General features: G+C 42.9%; 1 pseudogene; it reads left to right on the forward strand.

The window, feature by feature from the left end:
* Positions 1-11,003: 11,003 nt before the first annotated feature.
* Positions 11,004-11,486, forward strand: LOC116912028 (annotated as a pseudogene).
* The last annotated feature ends 11,426 nt before the right edge of the window (positions 11,487-22,912 follow it).

The raw sequence follows: 22,912 nt of genomic DNA on the forward strand, positions 1-22,912 counted from the left end.
ATTCTCTTCTGGTCTCCACAGACACTGCGTGTACACAGTGCACATACATACATGCAGGCAAAATATTCATGCACATATGAAATGTCTATGCTACATTATGAATCTATGAAATATATAATTATACAATACATTATGAATATGAAATATATGTGATATAAATTTATTTGTGAGCTTCAGGCTAACTCTTAAGGGCAATGGGATAAATTTTGGTATATCTACATTGTGGACCATTAAACAACTTATAAAAAGTGACTACACAGTGACTGGGGAGATGGCTTTGCAAGCATGATGTCCTGGGTTTAGATCCTGGTACTCATATAAAAAGTCAGACCTAGGGGTTGGGGATTTAGCTCAGCGGTAGACTAGCGAGCGCAAGGCCCTGGGTTCAGTCCCCAGCTACGAAAAAAAAAAAAAAAAAAAAACCAAAAAAAAAAAAAAAAAAGTCAGACCTAGAAACACATGCATATCTGTAATTTAAACACTGGGAAGCAGAGGCAGAAAGATTCCAGGACATCCCCGGTTTGTCAGCCTGACCATTGGGTGAGTTTCAGGCTCAGTGGCAGACCCTTGACTAAAATCTAAAGTAGATATACACACACAAATATAAATGTAACAATAATAAGACCATAGATTTGAGAATAAGGGGATGCAGTACCTGGGAGGGGTTGGAGGGAGGAAGTCAGTTCTACAGGAAAAAAAGAGAGCAAGAGACTAAGACACCTAACGTCAACCTCTGAGTTCCACTCGTGTGCACACACATGCACACACATGTACACACACACACACACACTCAGCAAATATGCTCAGATTGCTTATACTCTATAAATCTGCATTTAATGGGAAAGGAGACCAGGTTTCAGAATAATATACATAGTATAAGTGTGTGTGTTGAGATGTAAATGCATTTCTTTCTTTTTAAGGTTTATTTATTTTATTTATATGAGTACACTGTAGCTGTCCTCAGACACACCAAAAAAAGGGCATCAGATCTCATTACAGATGGTTGTGAGCCACCATGTGGTTGCTGGGATTTGAACTCAGGACCTCTGGAAGAGTGATCAGTGCTCTTAACCTCTGAGCAACCTCTGAGCCATCCCTCCAGCCCAGTAAATGCATTTCTTAAAGTGGCAGTTTTTCTCTATCTCCAGCTAGTTCCCAAATAAATGAGGCTGAGACTATAAGATTTATCTAATTAGCTTTACTACACAATAACTGGGCAGTTAAAAATCAATTCTAACCCTCTAATCTAGCTACCTCCCAGCCAAAACACTAAGATGCCTGCATTTTTGTACTGGCCTTCTGGGCTTCAGGTGCTTTTACATGATGTCTCTCCAGACTCCTCTGGTGAATTCTTCCCTCTCCTCTTTCCCCCCCTCTTTCCTCCCTCTTTCACCTCCTCTTCCTTCCCCCAGACTGGCAGAAGCCCAGCCCTACTCTCTTCTTTGCCTAGCCATTGGCCAATCATCTTTTATTGGTAAGTCAGAAAATGAATGGGAAGTAAAGTTTACTCAAACTTGAAGCAGGAGATAGTTAGAATAAGCACTACAGTGCCATGTCTGGATTCCAAACAGATACGAAGGCAGGGAAATCAGCATTTGAATAACACAAGGATAGTCATTATACAGTGTGCAAAACCATTATGCCTGCACTGAGACCACAACACACTTCTGTGGCCGAGGTTGGACTTCACAATCCTACTGTATGTTCCGGAGGGTTGTGATTAAATGTGTGAGTAATATCATGCTTCTCTTTTTTCATTTTAATTAAGCACATAGAATCCAGATGGTACAGGTCAACACATGAGAAAGGCTTGCAGACTCTACATCACGCTTCTGACTGATCACTTTGGAGTAAGGGGGTGAGAATAAAAATGTCTTCTGCCAGGCAGTGGTGGTGTATTCTCTTAATTCTAGCACTCAGGAAGCAGAGGCAGGCATCAGGGCTAGCCTGGTGTACAGAGTATGCAAGACTGCATGACAGAGAAACCCTGTCTCAAAACAAAACAAAACAAAACATAACAAAAAAACCAAAACAAGGGCTGGAGAGATGGCTCAGTGGTTAAGAGCACTGACTGCTCTTCCAGAGGTCCTGAGTTCAATTCCCAGCAACCACATGGTGGCTCACAACCATCTGTAATGGGATCTGTAATGAGACACACCCTCTTCTCATGTGTCTGACAGCTCCAGTGTGCTTATATAAATAAATAATTAATAAAAAAAACCAAAACAAAACAGAATGTTTTCTTACTCTGCTCTAGGTCCTTGACTGAATATTTTACAATAAGTGTATTTATGTGGGGGTTGGGGATTTAGCTCAGTGGTAGAGCGCTTGCCTAGCAAAAAATCACTGGAACAATATATTTGACAAAGGCTGCATAACAGGGTGTCTTATTTTGTTGTTGCTGCTGCTGTTGCTGTGATAAAGAAAACACCATGAAAAAAAAAAAGCAACTTAAGCTGGAGCGATGGCTCAATGGTTAAGAGCACTGACTGCTCTTCCAGAGGTCCTGAGTTCAAATCCCAGCAACCACACCATGAACAACCAACCATCTGCAATGAGACCAGCCCTTTTCTGTTGTGTCTGAAGACAGTTACAGTGTATTTATATATAATAAATAAACATTTTTTTAAAGACACTTAAGGGGGAAAGGAATTGTTTTGGTTCACAGTTTGAGGTTACAGTTTCTCTTAGTTACTTTTCAACTGCTGACAGTGGAGGTGCACACCTTTAATCCCAGCACTCAGGAGGCAGAGGCAGGCAGGTCTCTGAGTTCCAGGCCAGACAGGGCTGCACAGAGAAACCCTGTCTCAAACAGAACAAGACAAGACAAAACAAAGCACAAACATACAGCACCATGACCAAGGCAACTTACAAAAGAAAGCATGGACCTGTGGGCTTGCTTATACCTTCAGTGGGTGGTCCGTGACCATCGGTGGAGAGCAGGGAGCACGGCAGTAGTTAGGATGGCTCTAGAAGAATAGCTGAGGGGTTGGGGATTTAGCTCAGTGGTAGAGCGCTTAGCGCAAGACCCTGGGTTCGGTCCCCAGCTCTGAAAGAAAGAAAAAAGAAAAAAAAAAAAAAAGAAGAATAGCTGAGAGCTCACATCTGACCCAGAAGTAGGAGGCTGAGAGGAGACTGGGGCTGGCATTGGCCTTTGAAACCTCTTGGAAAACTTCCTTTGAGGTCGCACCTCATTATCTTTCTAAACTGGGAACCAAACATCCAACCATAAGAGTATGGGGGGGGGAGGGTTTGGGGATTTAGCTCAGCAGATAAGAGCACTGACTGCTTTTCCAGAGGTCCTGAGTTCAAATCCCAGCAACCACATGGTGGCTCACAGCCATCTGTAATGGGATTCAATGCCCTCTTCTGGTGTGTCTGAAGACAGTGACAGTGTACTTATATAGAATAAATAAATCTTAAAAAAAAAAAAGAGTATAGAGGGGCCTTTCTCATTCAAACCATCACAGTCTACTTCCCCCCCCCCCAAAAAAAAGCCTGGAGCCACATCATAATGCAAAATGTATTTGATCTAACTTCACAGATTCCCATAATTTTGTTTGTTTTTTACAGTCCCAACACAAAGCAGTCCCAATACACTACCATTCTAAAAGGGAGGGAAGGGCAGAGTAGACAAATACCAAAACGCAGCAGGACGAACTCCACATCCTGTAAGCCCATGTCTGATGGCAATGGGCTTAAAGGGTTGCTCTTGAGTCTCCCACTCCTTCAAGCTTTGCTGACTGCAGCACAGTTCTCGCTCGCTCGTGGGCTGTTCGCACGATCTGTCTGTAGCTCTCCTCTGCAGACAGCCCACGGTTCTGGCACCTCTAACATCTTGGGGGTGTCCAACAAAATACACGCCTCGCTTTCACAACCCCATGCAATGGCATCTCCAGGCCTCCTCCATGCAGGGGCACCGCTACTACATGCCCTGCCTCAATGGCTTTCCTTAACTGCAGAGGAAAATTCCATAACGCTACAATTTCACTCCCGATGCCACCGAGGTCTGTTTGCTTGGGCAGGAACCTGGCCCCTTCCTTGAGTTACACTTGCTAAACTTTGCCGTGTTGATGTTTTACTTGGTTGCATAGGCTTTTCTTTTACAAGTTGCAGGAGTAAATGTACATTTGGGGGGGCATTGATTTTTTTTTTTTTTCATTGCTTAAGAGTAGTCACTGGGCTGGAGAGATGGCTCAGTGGTTAGAGGTCCTGAGTTCAATTCCCAGCAACCACATGGTGGCTCACAACCATCTGTAATGAGATACGATGCCTCTTCTGGTGTGCCTGAAGACAGCTACAGTGTACTTATATATAATAAATAATTTTTTTAAAAAAAGAGTAGTCACTAATAACCATGTGACACAGCGAATACTGAACTGTAATAACCTCTCCTCTGCCAAAGACATTAATCCAAAACTCTTCAATTTAATCTCGGACAGATTCTTAGGACAAGGGGAAGAAGTAGCCAAAAATTATCTTGAGATATTTACTAAAATATCTCAAGAATGGTTTCAGTGAGTATTAGTGGGTAGGACTTCTGGTGCACCGCCTGACCCAGAATCCCCTCTGTACTTTGTCATACCAGTGGTTTCTAGCTTCATCCCATTAGGGTTATTTCAATTTTCAAATATTCATTGAGACTGCCTTTTTGTCCTAATATATATTTTAGAGAAATATTCACAGCCTACTGAGAAGACTATGTATTCTGTACTGTTTAAACAGATTATTCTGAGATGTCTGTTAAATTATGTCAACTCTGATATTCTTTTTGTGTAGGCTGACCTATCTGTTGTTGAGGGTGTGGTATTGAAGTCACCCACTACTGCTGTGTTAGAGTTTATTTGTGACTTTATGCCTAATAGTATTGGTTTTATTTATTGTTTGCACCATGTTCATATATGTTTAGAACTGTAAGGTCCCCTTGATGGGTTGTTCTCTTAATCAATATGAAGTGACTCCTTTATCTCCTTTGAGAGATACAAGCTTTGTGTTGATATCTATCTCTGTGGTTGCTGGGATTTGAACTCAGGACCTCTGGAAGAGCAGTTAGTGCTCTTAACCACTGAGCCATCTCTCCAGCCCCTGTTGATACCTATTTAGTTAGAGGCTGGAGTAGTGACATCTGCTTGGAGGATTTTATTTGGTTGATTGTTTTCATATGAACTGGTAGTCTCTGTCTTTTTTATTTGGAGAGTAGAAACCATTAATATTCAGAACTGTATTAGAAAGTTGTACATTTTTCCCATTGTGTTGTTGTTTGGTGTTTACCTAGAATGATTTTCTTCCTACTGTTCTAACATCATTTTCCTTGAAACCTATTGAATGTTTTACTATCCTCTTCAGACCAAAGAACTTTCCCCCAGTATCCTTTATTGAGCTTACTGGTCATAAGTCACTTAGCCTGCTTTTATCCTGGAATCCCTCTTTCTCCATTACTTTTGATAGATACCTTTTCGGTATCTGAGTTGTCTGGTGCTACTATGTATTCAAATGCTAAATACTGTGTCCCAAGGCCTGGTTGCCCAAATATGAGCAAATTACCATGTATGCCAGCTTTTGTTGCCCTTCAAGTTATCCCTGATTGGTTAATAAAGATGCCTACAGCCTGGGCTAGGCAGAAGAGAAGTGGGTGGAGCAGTGGTTCCTTGGCTGGGAGTCTCAGGTAGCATCACGAAGAGAGCAAGAAGAGGAGAAAGAAGGAAGTCGCCATGGGGTAATATGGACTGTGAGCATGTGGCTATGAGGGCTGACCCAATGAAACAAGAGTGTAACATTAATTTTGTCAAACTTTATTTTTAATGATGGTTCTTAAATGCTTTAATCTCCCTTGTAGCCCACCACCCACCAGAGGTAGTGGAGAAGAAAGTGTACAGGGGAAATAGACCTGTTTAGAAAAGTTCTTTGGAGCCACCCCGTCTGTGTTGTCTGTAACTCAGTAGTAGTTCAGTCCACAGGTTAGTGGGCAGTGGCAGCTCGATCCACTCACAAACACCTCACAGATACACCAGCAGTCAAGTTTGGTAGAGTTGGGTTAGCAACAGAGGAGACAGGAATTAGCAGAGACAGCCAGGCCTCCATGTCAGCAGGAGGGACCTGGAGGGATGCCAGGAGATGTTCTCCAGTGTTCCTCTTTAAGAGAAGCAAAGATCTGTGAAGACTCAAGACCCACAAGCGTTGCACAGCTAGCTGTGCCAGCAAGTCAAGTTCTGTTTCTGTCTGTGGAGTCCATTTATACCCTCCAAACATCACGTGCCCTCCACCTGCAAGGAATGCATAGGAGCTTAGACTCAAGGATTTCTCTCTTTCCTCTCCTTTTCTCTATCCTTCTTTCTTAGATGAAAGAAAGGAGGTTGAAAAGGATGAATATAAAAATAACACATAGAGGGGTTGGGAATTTAGCTCAGTGGTAGAGCGCTTGCCTAGGAAGCGCAAGGCCCTGGGTTCGGTCCCCAGCTCCGAAAAAAAGAAAAAAAAAAATAACACATAGAAACAATAGGATATAAGGGTAGGTTACATATGGTTATTTTTGGTAACACTGATATGGATTATTGTATATTGATACAGGTTTAAGGTTTTCATTGGTACAAGTATTTGTATATTGATACAAAAGTTAAGGTTATTTTTGGTACAACATACTATAAATACATGTTTTTAACTCTTGTATAAGGCATTGGACCTTTGGAACGCATTTGAAAGTGCAATTTTTTTGTTCCAGTCCTTTTGAAGCTGCTATTACAAACTGTTTATGATAAATAAATAAGACAAGTTAATAGTCAATCAAGCTCATTGTCATGTCAGATACTAGATTAGGTTATCATGAAAATATACATCCTATCTTTTTTTTTTTCTTTTTCTTTTTGGAGCTGAGGATCAAACCCAGGGCCTTACACTTTCTAGGCAAGCGCTCTACCACTGAGCTAAATCCCCAGCCCCTATACATCCTATCTTAGGCAGATAGTAAATAGCTAGAAACAAGCCAAGGTTACCTATTTAACTATGCTCCGAATAGATGATCTCCAAATACCTTAGAGACCCTCAGAAAATGGCATTTGAGGATGTTCTTATTAATTTAACTTTTTTTCAACAATGAGACAGGTCTGTTCCTGGCAGTTCCCACAATCTACTTCAAAGAAGATGAGGAACATTGAAGAACTTCAACTATGGCAAGCTAGCCTCTGGGCAAAGAAATCTCCTCACGCCATTCGCAGGCAGAATGCTGTGCAGAAAGAAAGAGAAAGAAAGGAAGAAAGAAAGAAAGAAAGAAAGAAAGAAAGAAAGGAAGGAAGAAGGAAGGAAGGAAAGAAAGAAAGAAAGAAAGAAAGAAAGAAAGGAAGGAAGGAAGGAAGAAAGGAAGGAAGGAAGAAAGAGAAAAACAGACACAGGGAAGTTGATTGCTGAGCTTTGCCAAGACAGGGTAAGCAGTCCTTCAGAATTCCTGCTTCACGGCAAGTCTGTCGGGCATGCTGGTCCAGAAAGCTGAAGATAGATGCTCCAGCCTTATGGGGACAATTCTGAGGAACTGTTCCGGAAGCCACGTTTCTGTCATCTCTAGCCGCAGAAGCTGCACCCTGTACTCTCTACTTACTCAGGTAAAATTTATCTGGCCGGTCTCTGATGGTGTTGAAGACTAGACAGTAATAGTTGCACAGTTAAACTTGAGTTATAAAGTATCTAAGAACATCTTTTAAGGTTCAAGGAAATGTTTGCATTTTTTTTTCAGTTTCCATTTACTGATAGATTTTTTTTCACATTTTTTTCTTTTACTGGATTTTTTTTTAAATTTATTTACACTTTAAATGTTATCCCCTGTCCTGGTTTTCCCTCCAGAAACCTGCTATCCCATCCCCCTCCCCCTGCTTCTATGAGGGTGCTCCCTCACCCACCCATCCACTCCCTCCCACCTCCTGGCCCTGACATTCCCCTATACTGGGTTAGTGAGCCCTGATAGGACCAAGGGCCTCTCCTCCCATGCAAGGAGATGTTTTAAGGTTGGTAAATTGGGGAGAGCTTTGGGGGCCGCTTATAGGAATTTGTCAGGAATTTGACATTGGGCTAGGACAATGGAATAGGCTGGAGGTAAATACAGCCTGGGAATGTATTTCTTGTATCTTGGTCATCCTGATAAACCCCTAGACACAGTGACCATGGACCTTTGTTTATTGCCTTGTTTGATTACTTTGATTATTGCCTTGTTTGTTTGTTTCTTTTTTTTTTTTCTTTTTTTCGGAGCTGGGGACCGAACCCAGGGCCTTGCGCTTGCTAGGCAAGTGTTCTACCACTGAGCTAAATCCCCATCCCCGTTTGTTTCTTTTTTTAAAAAAAAAGATTTATTTATCATATATAAATACACTGTAGCTGTCTTCAGAGACACCAGAAGAGGGCATCAGATCCCATTACAGATGGTTGTGAGCCACCATGTGGTTGCTGGGAATTGAACTCAGAACCTCTGGAAGAGCAGTCAGTGATCTTAACTGCTGAGCCACCTCTCCAGCCCACCTTGTTTGTTTTTCGATTGCTTTACTTATGCCTGAGGACTGACCATATTCTTTGTATGTACCTAGAATGATATAAAAGAAGACTGGAAAAAAATAAACCCACTTCAGCTTCAGAACTGACTGGGGTTAGCTTACAGTGTTGCCTAATTGTCTTTTTTCAATCCTCACTTCCTCCCTGGAAATCCTGTGACTGACTGAGTTGGCTTGGTCAGGTGGCACCCAACGTGAGGTTTGCCAATCTTGTTTCCCCAGCAGCTTCTCCACACAGGGATGATGGAAAGCTTGGCCAACGTGATAGCCCCTTGGCTGGCAGTGGCAACCTCCTTGGAGCACTTAACACCAAGACCAACATGACCACTGTAGCCCCCAACAGAGGCAAAAGCCTTGAGCTTGGTCTGCTGGCCAGCCCAAGTCTGCTTCTGCACTGGCATGGCTCTGATGGGATTGAAGACTAGATAGTCATTGTTTTACAGTTAAATGAGTTCTAAGGGATCTAAGAACATGTTTTAGGGTGTAAGGAGATGTTTTAAGGTTGGTAAGTGAAAGTTAGAGGATCTAGAAAGAGTTTTAATGAAGGTTGGAGGAAATCGTAAACAGGTGTTTTAAGGCTGGTAACTGCAAGTTATTAAGGTTAGAGGTTTAAATGCTTTATGTGGTAATGAGAAAATTATTTAAATACAGAACTCTAAACTTATCACAGCAGGTTGGAGAACAACATGCTTTCTCCTAAGTTGCCAAATGCAAATGATTACATTTATCAATGTAAACCATAGATTTCATAATTGTTCTTGCTATATATAATTTGTTGGGTTTTTTCTTTTTTCCTTTTTTTTTTTCGGAGCTGGGGACCGAACCCAGGGCCTTGCGCTTGCTAAGCAAGCACTCTACCACTGAGCTAAATCCCCAACCCATATAATTTGTTTATTGTAAGAGAAAGAGCCTTTTTATTTGGACAAAAGGGGAGAACTGTTAGGGTAGGTCTGGTGTTGCTATGTATTCAAATGTTAAATCCTGTCTCCTAAGATCTGGTTGCCCCAAGACAGAGATTTCCCACATACACCAGCTTTTGTTGTGTAAACTTTGTCCCCCAACTTATCCCTGATTGGTTAAGAAAGATGCCTGATTGGTTAAGAAAGATGCCTACAGCCAGGGCTGGGCAGAAGAGAAGCCCGCAGAGCTGTGTTTCCTGGGCTGGGGGTTTTCAGGTAGGGACCATGGAGAGAGCGAGGAGAGGAGGAAGCAAGTCTCTGTAATGTATTGTAAGCATGTGGCCCTGAGGGCTGCCTGATGAAGCAGGAGCCACACGAATGAAGAGACTTACGCATTTATAAGGCTTTTGGCAGGGGAAGCAGACGAGACAGCTTCCAGGGCTGATACCTGCCCAGCTACAGTGCTGTAAGGCCTGTCGTAAGTCTAAAAGGTCTCTGTATCTTTTATTTGGAAAATGGCAGACAAATGAACAACTGCTGTCCTAACGATTCTCTGTATTAATATACACAGAATTTTAATATCCATGGCACAGAGAGCTCAGCTGTTAAGCACACTTGCCGCTTTCGCAAGGGACGCAGGTTTGATTCCCAGCACCCAGGCGGTGGCTCCTATCAGTAACTCCAGGTCAGGGCATCTGACATCTGGCCTCTGTGGGCATTTGGCATGCATGTGGTACACATACATACATGTGTGTGTGTACATATATACAAAGTTTACTTTTTAAAGATGGGTCTCCTGTAACCCAGGCTGGCCTTAAATGTTCTGTGTAATAGTGGAAGATGACCTTAAATTTCTAAGTTCCCTGCCTCTGCTCCCCAAGTGCTGAGATTATAGCCATGTGCTTCCATGCCCAGTTTTTTTGTGGTACAGGGAATTAAACTCCAGGCATCATGCATGTTAGGTAAGCATGCTATCAACTGAGCTACATATTATATTTTATGCATGCATGTATGTATATATGTATGTATGTATGCATGCATGCATGTATGTATGAATGTATGCACATATATATTTACATTGGGGGTTGGGTGCATATGTACATAAATGTGCTTGTAGGTAGAGGCCAGATGTCAACATTGCATGTTTCTCAGAGGCTATCTACCTTACGATTTGTGATGGTTTCTCTCACTGGGCCATGGTGCTCACTGATTCCGCTAGATGGTCTCGCCGAGGACATGCACCTATCCAGTGTTGGGGTCAAACACAAAAGCACTACACGTCAAGAATCAACCTTCCCATGGTCTCCTAGCAAGAACCTTACCATTTGAGCTATTTCCCCAAATCCCAGAATATGATTTTTTTTATAGAGAAATATTTCGATTCAGGAGTGGAGGAAATTCTGCTTTATAAAGGAAAGACTCGACCGGGATAGCCAACGGCCAGTGGAGCAACATGCCTAAGTTTTTTTTTTTTTTTTTTTTTTGTTCTTTTTTTTTTTTGAGCTGGGGACCAACCCAGGGTCTTAACGCTTCCTAGGCAAGCACTCTGCCTCTGAGCTAAATCCCCAGCCCCAACATGCCTAAGTTTTATTGTGACTACTGTGATACGTACTGTGTGTGACCACGATTCTCCGTCTGTGAGGAAGACACACTGCAGAGCTCGGAAACACAAAGAGAATGTGAAACACTGTTACCAGAAATGGATGGGAGAGCAGGCCCAGAGCCTGACTGACAAAACAATGGCTGCGTTTCAACAGGAAAGATCTCTCCAGCTCCGTTCTCTGCTCCTCCGCCTGCAGGCGCCACGATCCCGCCTCCCCCCAGTCTCCCGGGTCCTCCTCCGCCTGGCATGACGCCTGCACCCCACATGGGAGGCCCTCCCATGATGCCAGTGATGGGTCCTCCTCCTCCTGGGATGATACCTGTGGGACCAGCTCCTGGGATGAGACCACCCATGGGAGGCCACGTGCCCTTGATGCCCGGGCCTTGGGTAGTGAGGCCTCCCACCCGCCCTATAATGGTGCCCACACGGCCTGGCATGACCCGGCCAGACGGATAAGAGCAGAAGCGCTCTTTATCCTTTTGTATTTCTTGTTGTTTCACCAGGAGATCTTGGTGCCCAGCCTGAGTGTTTACTAGACGCATGACAAGGAACTTCCCTTCCTAACGGAGGGAACGCTTCTGGAGGGAGAAGTGGTACAAAAAAAAAAGTGCGGTTTTCACTTACATTGTGGAATGTGAAAATAAAGTCATCAGCTCTTTTAGTTAAAAAAGATAAATAAATAAAAAATAAAGGAAAGACTCAATTCTCAGGGATTTTGTATTGAGAGATATAGACATTTCAGTACTTTTCAGTTACCATCTTTTGACTCCTAGAATAGAGCACCTGTCTTTGAAAAAATTTAAAAGTTATCTCCAGTTTCTTTCAGTCTCACCAAATGTAGACATTCCACCGTGTAGGCCCTTATGATTGCATTTAATTACAGTGAAAAATGTAAATTCCAGTTGAAAATGGAAGTTGTACTCAAACAGGAGGGCACTTGCAATTCCAACACTTGGCAGGTTGAGGCAGAAAGATCGGGAGTCCAAAGCCAGCATAAGCTACACAAGGACTCCATTGTAGTCCAAACAAATGTAAGAAAAGTTTGATTAAAAGATTTTTTTGGGGGGGGGGCTGGAGAGATGGCTCAGCGGTTAAGAGCACTGGCTGCTCTTCAGGAGGTCCTGAGTTCAATTCCCAGCAACCATGGTGGCTCACAACCATCTGTAAAGAGATCTGATGCCTCTTCTGGTGTGTCTGAAGACAGCTACAGTGTACTTATATATAATAAATGAATAAACCTTAAAAAAAAAAAAAGAAAGAAAGAAAGGGAAGTGAGGCATGTCTGTTAGGACTGCAGGGAAGTGACCCTTTCTTTAAAAAAAAAAAAAAAAGATTTTTTTTGCTAAACATGGTGCCTTGCTGGATCCCAGCACTTGAGAGGCAGAGACAGGTGAATTTCTGTGAGTTTCAGGCCAGCCTGTTTCACACCACAAGTTCCAGGACAGGCGTATGAGATTCTAACAGAATATGACTTGCCAGCTCCTTCCCTTTTTTTTTTTTTTTTTTGGTTTATTTTTTTCAGAGCTGGGGACGGAACTCAGGGCCTTGCGCTTCCTAGGCAAGCGCTCTACCACTGAGCTAAATCCCCAACCCCTCCCTTTGTGTTTTATCTCATTGTTTTGACTGTTAATATTCTGCTAATTGAAAGATGAGATGAAGTTTAAGTATTTTTTTAAAGATTTATTAATTTTATGTATATGAGTACATCGTAGCTATCTTCAGACACAGCAGAGGAGGGCATTACAGATGGTTGTGAGCCACCATGTGGTTGCTGGGAATTGAACTCAGGACCTCTGGAAGAGCAGTCAGTGCTCTTAACCGCTGAGCCATCTCTCCCAGCCCAGCTGCTTCATGTCTAGTCATTACTTTATACTGAGTCAACTACATAACATAAATTTGGAGAAAACAAAAAGGAGAGGGCTAGAGACGTGGCAAAGAGGTCCTAAGAGCACCGACTGCTTTGCCAGAGTCCATGGGTTTAATTCCTATCACCCACACAGTGACCAACAACTGTCTGTAATTCTATTCTCAGGGCATCCTATGCCGTAGTCTACCTCTGGGGACACTGGGTATGCATGTGAAGTACAGACACACAAAGACAAAAACACTCATATGCAATAAAATACAACAACAACAAAAACTCTTCAAAAACTTGGATATTTAACCAATCATATATATATATGTGTATATATTATGTATGTGAGGAGTACAGTGTAGTAGTCTTCAGACACGCCAGAAGAGGGCACCAGATCTCATTACAGATGGTTGTGAGCCACCATGTGGTTGCTGGGACTTGAACTCAGGACCTCTGGAAGAGCAGTCAGTGCTCTTAACCACTGAGCCATCTCTCTAGTCCTGAAGTAGACATTTAACATTTATATAGCAGACATATCTTTTGATGTTCCTGGGTATACTGGCTAGTTTTCTGTGTCAGCCAGACACAAGCTGGAACTATCACAGAGAAAGGAGCCTCCCTTGAGGAAATGCCTTCATGAGATCCAGCTGTGAGGCATTTTCTCAACTAGTGATCAAGTGGGGAGGACCCAGCCCATTGTAGGTGGTGTGATCCCTGGGCTGGTGGTCTTGGGTTCTATAAGAGAGCAAGCTGAGCAAGCCAGGGGAAGCAAGCCAGTAAGTAACATCCCTCCATGGCCTCTGCATCAGCTCCTGCTTGAGTTCCAGTCCTGACTTCCTTTGGTGATGAACAGCAACATGGAAGGGTAAGCTGAATAAACCCTTTCCTCCCCAGCTTGCTTCTTGGTCATGATGTTTGTGCAGGAATAGAAACCCTAAACAAGATACTGGGGTCGGGGTTAGGGATTTAGCTCAGTGGTAGAGCACTTGCCTAGCAAGCGAAAGACCCTGAGTTCGGTCCCCAGCTCCGGAAAAAAAAAAAAAAAAAAAAGATATTGGGGTCATTGATCTTGAGGCCCTGCTAGTTTATAAACATCCACAAAAATCCTGTGGGAATCCACATAGAAACAAATTATAATTTGCTCGTTTTTTATTAAATCCCTAGTTTTAAAAGCTCGCTCTTGCAATTATTGCTAAACTTTAAAAAAGTATTATCGGGGCTCAGTGGTTAAGAGCACTGACTGCTCTTCCACAGGTCCTGAGTCCAATTCCCAGCAACCACATGGTGGCTCACGACCATCTGTAAAGAGATCTGATGCCCTCTTCTGGTGTGTCTGAAGACAGCTACAGTGTACTTCTATATAATAAGTAAATCATTAGAAAAAAAAGTATTATTGTATAACCAACTTTTCTGTTCCTGCCACACAGAGCCACCGAAGAGTGCACATCTAGAACTCTCTAGTTGGACCCTGATTCACCACTGACAGCAAACTGCAGGTCTAACACCAACCAGTCCCCACCGTTCAGTCTGGCTGACAGCAAGCATTATCCTGCCTAACTCAGAGGGGGTTTTGGACTGAATCTGAAGAGGGTCAAGCACGGAGAGATTACTATATATGTTCTTTCCGAGTCAACGGGAGTTCACTCGGTTCAACTGGCATGCAATAACAGACCTTGACATGCTAGGAGGGCAAAGTGCTAATGAGCTAATCCGTGCCCTAAACTACATTACCAGCCAGGCGCGGTGGCACAAGCCTATCATTCCCGAATTTGGGACGAGGATGCAGGAGGACCAGGAGTTCAGTTTCCGGAGTTCAGGAGAACTTTCTTCTGGCCACCTGGAGGGCACCAGGCACACACGTGGCACACATATATGCATGGAAGAAAAACACTCATACAATAGAACACTCATGCATAAAATAAAATTGAAAACAGCCTCCTGTTCTCTGTAGTATTTTTTTTTTTAAAGACTTTATTATAGATGGTTGTGAGCCACCATGTGGTTGCTGGGATTTGAACTCAGGACCTCTGGAAGAGCAGTCAGTGCTCTTAACCACTGAGCCATCTCTCCAGCCCTCTCTGTAGTATTTTAATGCCAACCATTAAAATAAAGCTCTTCCTACTGAGCTTTATACCCAGGCCTTCTTCTGGTTTGTTCCAGCCTAGGCTGCTCTCAAACTCATCAAGGATAATCTTCAACTGTAGTGATCCTCCTGCCTCTGCCTCCTAAGCACTAGGATCATGGGTGTATGCACCCCATTCCACCTCCGATCACTGCTGGTTTTCTTTGGTAGGTTGTAGGTGGACTAAGGGGGCCCAGTATGTAGCTGTGGCCTAGGACTCACTGTATAATGAGACTGGCTGAAGACTTGCAAGGACCCCTCTGGCTTCTGTCTCTGGAGCGCTGGGATAACTGACAGGTGCCATAAATCGTCTTCTCTCTTAACATTAACAATGGTCTCATAACACAAAACCGAGGCCAGCTAGCCCCCAGTACACAAACCTCTGCCCAGTAAATTCTCACAGAGTCACTCTATTTAATAACGTCTTCCTTTGTTTGTGGCAGATTCTAGGCTGGCCTTGAACTCCATATATAGTCATACATGACCCTGTTTAGTTTACATGGTTCTGGGGATTGGAACCAAGGTTTCATTCCTGTTTTGTAAGTCCTCTGTCAAACAAGCTACATCCAAGCCTTGGACTGCTCATTCTATTTTATTTATTTATTTATTTTTCTTTTTTCTTTTTTTCGGAGCTGGGGACCAAACCCAGGGCCTTGAGCTTGCTAAGCAAGCGCTCTACCACTGAGCTAAATCCCCAACCCCTCTATTTTATTTTTTTAATATTTATTTTACTTTTGTTTTATGTGTCTGGATGGTTTGCCTGCATGCGTATCTGATGCCTGAAGAGGCTAGAAGAGGGTGTCAGATCCCCTGGACTGGGAATTTCCAATAGTTGTGAGCTGTATGATGCTGGGAATCCAACTCTGGTCTTCTGAGAGAGCAACCAGCGTTCCTTTTTTTTTTTTTTTTTTTTTTTTAAATCTTTTATTAACTTGTTTACATTTCAATTATTAATCCCCTTCCCAGTTTCCAGGTCAACATCCCCCAAACTCTCCCCCTCCCCTTCTATATGGGCTTCCCTCCCATCCTCCCCCATTACCGCCTCCCCCAACAATCACGTCACTGGGGGTTCAGTCTTGGCAGGATCAAGGGCTTCCCCTTCCACTGGTGCTCTTACTAGGCTATTCATTGCTACCTATGAGGTTGGAGTCCAGGGTCAGTCCATGTATAGTCTTTGGGTAGTGGCTTAGTCCCTGGAAGCTCTGGAGCAACCAGCGTTCCTAAGCACAGAGCCACCTCTCCAGCCCCAACTTAAACATTTTAAATGAATGACAGGGAAATGTCTGCCTCCCGGGAGTAGAACGTGCTGGGCAAGCATCTAATGCACTCACTCTGTCAGAGTCAGAGTAATAAACATATCTCCCGTCAACTCTACAGACATGAGAAATTTCATTGCATCTGTGTCTGAGTGGAATTTAACACAAGAAAGTATTAAATTGGGGGCTGGAGATGGCTCAGTGGTTAAGAGCACTGACTGCTCTTCCAGAGGTCCTGAGTTCAATTCCCAGCAACCACATGGTGGCTCACAACCATCTGTCATGGGATCTGATGCCCTCTTCTGGTGTGTCTGAAGACAGCTACAGTGTACTCATACAAAGTAAATAAATCTTTAAAAAAAGTATTAAATTATTTTTCAACTTAATTTCCGCATAAGAGTTGTGTGTGTTGGGTTGGGGATTTAGCTCAGTGGTAGAGCGCTTGCCTAGCAAGCGCAAGGCCCTGGGTTCGGTCCCCAGCTCTGAAAAAAAGAAAAGGAAAAAAAAAAAAAAAGAGTTGTGTGTGTCGTGGCATAGTTTCACGATAAAGTGTGGGATGGCTCTCGGGCCTTTGATCCCACCGTGAAGGCTAGGTTTTGTTTTGTGTTTTGAGGCAGGGTCTCTATGTAACTCTGGCTGTCCTGGAACTCACTCTGTAGACACCAGGCTGGCTTTGAACTCACAGAGATCAGCCTCCCCTTGCCTCCCAAGTGCTGCTGGGATTAAAGGCACACAAAGCTTTTATTTCAAATTACGTGTATGTGTGGGTAAGAATGAGCATGTGAGTGCAGGTCAGAGGTTATTCCAGTTTGGTCCTGGGAAGTGCATTCACGGCCTCTGCGGTAAGTATTCAACCACTGAGCCATCTCTCCGGCCCACACTTTCTTGATATAAATCAGTGCATTTTGCCATGCAATGGCAAGCCTTTAATCCCAGCATTCAAGATACAGAAGGAGGGAGATGCCTGAGTTCAAGATCTCCTGGTCTAGGGTGAGTTCCAGGACGGTCAGAGCTGTACAGATAAAAACCTGTCTCAAAAAAATGAATAAATAAATAACTGCGCGTAAATGCAATGGCCACTTCTCGAACGTTGTGACTTAATAGCACCCTATCAAAACGTGCAAATGGATGTATGCTAAACTCTTCCACAGCGGCCACCACCTTCAACCATTTTTACACGGAGGTTTGGAGAGAAGCAGCACGGTCATTCGTTGAGGTTAGTTTGGTTTTATTTGAGAAAGTCTCACACAGCCTGGCTCTCACACTGTGAGATCTAAATCCTTCCAAGTGCTGGGGTTTCGGGTACGGGCGCCATGCCTTTCTTCCGGTTTCTCTGCAGCCGTCTCTTAAACGGAGCAGATGCCTGAGTTAGGAAAGGTGCTGCTGGTGACATCTGCTGTCGTTTTTAGTGCTTCGTAAATGCATTCTACTGGCTAAACTGTACTTCCATTCAAACCGTGGACCACGTCTTCCACATCTAGAATAACATATAACAGCTACCCAATAATTAACCGAATTTATGAATGATCTAATCCAAGAGCAGTTACTGAGATTTTGGCCATGACCACCAGGTGGCTCTCATGCCCAAGCCTCAGTGCTTCTCGGGACGCTAGATTGGCTTGGCAACTCTTGGAAGATTCAGTGTGCCCAGCAACTAAAGATCTTCCTCTGGATAAACCCCAGGGGTTTGGTTTTGTTTTTTTGATAGGGTCTTTCTACATAGTCCTGGCCATGGAAATCACTATGTTGACTAGCTAGGCTGGCCTTGGACTCAGAAAGATCCACCTTCCTTTGCTTCCCTAATGCTAGGAGGATTCCAGGTGGACACTAAACCTGGCAACCTGGCAGTTGTGATGTCTGCTTTAAAAAAAAAAAAAAACTTTTAAGATTTGTATGTGTATGGGTGTTTTGCCTGCGTGTCTATGTGGTACATGTGTGCAATATCCACACAAGCTGAGAGCAGGAATTAAATTCCCTGCAAATCAAATCCAGATCCTCTGCAAGAGCAGTAAATGCTCTTAACCAGGGAGCCATCTCTCCAGCCCCTCCTCCCACATTTTTGATACACGCATGGTCCTGCCCAGGTTTACCTCAAGATTACATTGATCTTCCTGCTTCAGCCTACCAGAGTGCCGGCATTACGGGTGTCCCACCACACCTTTATTGTTTTCTGCGTATGTGTCGGGTACATATCATGGTGCATGGAGGAAGTGAGGACGACCCTCAAAGTCCGTTCTCTCTTTCCACCATGTGGCCCTTGGGATCAAACTTCACCCATGGGGTTCAGCATGAAGTAGCTTTACCTGCTGCATCATCTCGTCTGTCGCTCATCTTTAAGTTGTCCTCAAACTAACACATCAACGCTGCCCGAGGGTTCTTAGCAGCATGGCTTCTTCTTCGGTCCAAACTTGGGAATCCATGCTTCATGGCTTTGGCAATCCAGTGCAAAGTAAAGGGGTCTCTGTGTAAACCCACCCCAGGTTTTTTTAGCCAAGGGACTGAAGACAATGCTGGAGGATTTTCTGTTCCACTCTTTCTCAGCATCCTGCCAGCACCATGGTAGGCTGGAGGTTCAGGAAAAGCTATACACTGAGGACTGCTTTGGCAGAGATCCTTAAAATAGCAATCATCCCCTCTTCTTGTACCTTCAGATCCCAGAAGCCACTGGTTCTTAGCTCTCACTACACAATAAAACCCTGGGGAAGCTTAAAAAGGTCCACACACTCATGTCTGGAGGTTCTGGCCCAGTTGACCAGCACATGAGAACCCAGAACTCTCCAAACCATCCCGTTCCCAGCACTAGTAACCAATGCCAGACTGCACAAAGGCATAATCACAGGAAAGTTATGTGTATGCACTTGTGTTGTCTCTGTGTATAGGATTACTTCCTAAAAAAGAGCTAAATAAATTAAACTTTTTTTTTTTTTTTTTTTTTTTTAGACAAGGTCTTACTATGTAGCTTTGGCTGGCCTAGAATTTGTTATGTAGACCAGGCTGGCAGGCTGGCATTGAATTACCTGAAACCCATCTGCCATCACTCCTGGCTAAACTTGTATCTTCTCCAATCCTATCCTTCATTTTCAAAACTGTCACTCACACAGACTGATGCGGTGTTTAGAACTACGAGACTTCTCCAGGAGTGCAGCCAATGAAATTGGATAGAGCTCGTGTTACTGTTCACTTCTCTCAGAAGTCTATGGTGTGCTCCAGAAGCCAAAGGGAATGGTGTCATTGCTGACAGTGGATCGCATGTACCCATCTCCAGTCTCATAGGTACTTGTGGACACAGCCCAGGAAGATCCCTTTGGCTATGAAGGATAAAGCAGTTCCTGACACAAAGAGCTTGAGAATCTCTGGCCAGGACACTGAGCACCGTCCTGTTTTCTATCATTTGGGCAAGAGAAGATTGGCCTAATTTGCTGCTTAGTCAGTTCAATATAAACGAGGGAACATCTGGGGCAGCAAGCTTTGGTGAGCCCTTCTAATCTGCTCTGACTTATTCAACAGAAACCCAGATGATCTGAAAGTGGCTAGATCTCAGGCCACTTCAAGTGGGGACTTCTTCAAACCCACAGCCATTTGTGAACCACAAAAGATGATAATAGTTCCTTCCCCAATCACCATGCAATCCCTTAAATAAGAGGCAAGGCCACAAGACTGTCATTCACTTTTCCGCATACTTTATTTGTTACAAACATACAATTTCTTAAATATAGACTGTAAAACTCCATTTGCAAAAGTCTGCTATTGGAAGGAGTGCACACCAGCAGGAAGGATTCTTAAACTTTTTATTTCTATGAGTTTTTCTGTCAGTTTTGCTAGTTAGTGGTAAATACGGGACCCGCCATTTTACAGACCTGTCTGAAGCTTCTGGCTGTATTCACATTGCTCTTTGAAGCAGCCCTGCTTGTCTCACAATTCATCAGAATCTGAGCTTCAACCTACAGGCAGTGAGATCACCAGCCCGTCTGGACTCTGCTTTGAACGGTTTTCAGGAAGTGTGGTTTCTGGATGGGTACTGCACTTCATGGATTTGTTTGAATTGCCCATGCAGCTGTGTTTGTTAAAGTGCATACTTCTTTTAAAAAATAAGAGGAATAATCTTTACTCTTTAACCAAGGTACTTAAAAAAATGAACTTTTTGGTCTCTCAGCAGATATTTCCCAAATTGATTCTATCGCTACAAATTTTAGTGTTCTATTTACAAACGTTTATAGGGTTCCGGGTGGAGGGGACCTTATAAAATCAAAGGTGCAGCTTCACTTGAAGCAGAAACCAGCTCTACAAACCACACACAGGCACACACACTGGTTTACGGTGCATAACAAGCATGTTGGTATTTACACAGAGACTAAAGACATTCCCAAACCCTCTTTAACTCCAACCTAAGCTAATTGTACATCTAGACCAGGAAGCTGTTTCCTGCTATCAAGATTTGGTTTTAACTCATTCAAATTACTTCTGTAGATTCCCACCTAGAAGGACATTAAGTCCCAGCTTTGGAGTGAAGAACCTAGCCTAACAGAGCCACCGGCAGACAGGACAGGCAGTGAGATCCCTATGGTACCAAGTGTGTCATCTGCACTTTATGCACAAGACTGGTAGACATCTGCATGAAGATTCACGAGAGCAACGCCTAACACAACTGTTGTAACTTCAGGGAAAATCCAAATACACCGACAATCTTAATGTCAAATATCAAGGTCACGGAAAAATAAAATAGACTTGCCTGCCACCAAAATATGCAAAACCACAGACTCTTTGTATAAAAGTATGTCGCCATGACCTACAGCCAAGTCTCTAGACTTTTTGCCCAACCTCCTTACTTTCCAGACTCCTGAGGACTTTGGCTCAATGGACAGTGACGTGGGCTTGGAGAAAAGGATTTTAAAAAACCTCTATATTCCTCCCCCACACTGTGCTCAGGGGTGTATATTTCTGCTCGTTGTCTTGGGACTTTCCTGGACTTATATTTCTCTAAGCAGACATTTTAAAAGGAAGAAACTTATTATTCTATTTCCAAACACTAAGATTTTACTAACCATCATGATCTTGCAACATAGGACACAAAATATTTTGCCTTTATAAATAAAAACTGTGTTGAAAACGTTAGCCAGTGAAGAGTTCCTGGAGGTGGGGAATGGTCAAACTGTGCCTTCTGCACGTCATGGTGGGCACTGAGCAGACCTAGGACTGCTTTCTCTCTAGAACCCAAGACCCATTTACCAGAGGACAAAAGTGATCCTCTTATCCATGCCAGTGGACAGTAATGTAGTGGGCATAAGATCTGTTCACAGAACCATATGTTTATAGGTAAAATCTTTCTCCAAAGTGTTTAAATCACAAAAAGGCTTTAACTTCTAACAAAGCCCTGTTCTCTTTATTCGAAGTCCTACTGAAAGGACAAACATGGCATTTACTATTGTTTTAAGATGGCTCTACCTGTTCCAACTGCAATGTCTAATTTAATAGGCATCTGCTTTTCAAATGAAAGTAAAAGTGGTTACGTGATTACATTGGTGGCTATTTCCTATTTCATTAGGAAATATAAAATACATTCAAAAAGGCCTTAATTTGGGTCAGGAGTACACATAGCAAATGAGAATCACTAGGGTAATAAATCTTTTTGGTGCAATTTTATTATTTTTCCATTTCCCAAATTTAATTTTCAAAATTGATGACTGGATCCCATTTGTTCACATAGAGATTATTAAATACTTCAGTAATGAAACTAGGTTCAAAAATTGAGGACCGAAGAAGGTAACTTTAAGTGGCAAAGTCAGAGATATGCATAAAATTCACCATTTATGAGTCTAGCTATCTCTTAAAAATTTGGGGGACCAATATTTTAAAATAACTTATGCTTTCTAAATTAAAAGCAGGGGAGATGAATTTATACTTTGCCATTTCTACCTTACATCTGAAATTTCCAACAGGACAGGACATGAACTTTTTTTTTTCTTTTTTCTCTGTATTTTAAGGTAAATGTAGCTCTTTTTTTCTTTTTTCTTTTCTACAAACTACCTCCCTCTCTTCCCTCCCCCCCACACCCATTTTCAGTCTATCGCAGGGAGTTATGACTCTTTAGGAAGACAGCTAATTAATTTACAGTACTCTAAAACCAACCCTGAAAACAGATAATCTCATTCACTTACTAGAACTTCAGTGCTGTTGTTGACAGAAAAGAAAAGTTACCTTAAGGCTCAAGGGAAAGCAACGTATTCAATTGTGAATGCAGCAGTGTTTACTCTCCCATCCATTGGAAACTAGCAAGTGCATTCCATTCAAGAATACAAACTCTTAACATTAGCGAAGACCTCTATTCTCCTTACATAGAACAATACTCAGAAGTGGATTATCTAGGGGCCTGAGAAACCATGATCCACATCACACATTACCCATGTATTTCATGTTCAAAAAGTGCTTTATCTTTGAGAATTATGTTGGGGTTAAAATGGAAATCTACAATGCAAAGTCACTTGACACCTTTTCAAGTGAAGTGCGTACAACATGGAAAGGAGCAAACAGATGGAGGCCCTGCCCTCTGAGCAGGCCTTATTATGCACGTGACTTTTAGGGCACACTAAATCAAAATTGTCTTAAGAATTAGTAACAGTGGACTTTTATACCACTCTATTTTAAAACCTGA

The sequence above is a fragment of the Rattus rattus genome, chromosome 11 (genome assembly GCF_011064425.1).
Source record: "Rattus rattus isolate New Zealand chromosome 11, Rrattus_CSIRO_v1, whole genome shotgun sequence".
In the NCBI taxonomy this organism is placed as follows: Eukaryota; Metazoa; Chordata; class Mammalia; order Rodentia; family Muridae; genus Rattus; species Rattus rattus.